Genomic DNA, 756 nt, shown 5'->3' with positions numbered 1-756 from the left:
GTGCTGCTGGCCACCCTGGGAGACCCGGGGATAGGCTCGCGGGTTCTGTGCATATCCATGTGTGCACGTGCGGGACTTGTGCACGGCCCTGGCCACCTCTGTTGCCCCTTCCCCAGCACAGTTAGCAGAGAGGCTTGGTCCAGCCCGGGGGTTGGATTTGGGGTGTGGAGGTGACAGTTGTTGGAAAGGTTGGAAGGGGACACAGCCAGAGCTCTCTAGATAGTTTCTATCCGTCCATCCCCAGTGGGCATAGATTCCATGGTCATGCTGGCTGCTTCGGAGTAGCTGTCGCAGATCATAGGAGCTTGAGACAGGGAGGGTGAGAGGGGTGGCATGGAAGCCAGCCTGCAGAGTTTAGGTGGTGAGGCTGGTATCACACAGCATCCTTTGTGGGGGGTGAAGGCCAAGAAAATGGGTCAGAGGTCTGCAGTGCACCAGTGGTCTCTGAGACCACCCAGTTCTGATGATCTGTGAGTCCTCCCTGGGCTCCCCTCCACCCCCAGCCGGGGTGCCTGCTGGGTGGTGACTGCCTCGGAGTCAGTCCAGACTGTCCACTCCCTCCCCAGACAGTAGTAGTTTCTGTACTCTCTGTGGGTGGAGGAGGGGGGTGAAACCCTCTCTGGGCCTTGAGGGAACCATTGAAGGGTTCCCTGGTTCATCTCTTTTGAGAAGTGCATGGGCTTAGGGTTTTGGTGGTCCTGGCTTCAGTCCTGGTATTTTTTAGCTGTCTGACCTTGGGCAAATTTCTCTACCTGT

Source organism: Herpailurus yagouaroundi, unplaced genomic scaffold (assembly GCF_014898765.1).
Source record: "Herpailurus yagouaroundi ecotype Mexico unplaced genomic scaffold, PumYag 355, whole genome shotgun sequence".
NCBI classification, from domain to species: domain Eukaryota; kingdom Metazoa; phylum Chordata; class Mammalia; order Carnivora; family Felidae; genus Herpailurus; species Herpailurus yagouaroundi.
This window is presented reverse-complemented; position numbering follows the sequence as displayed.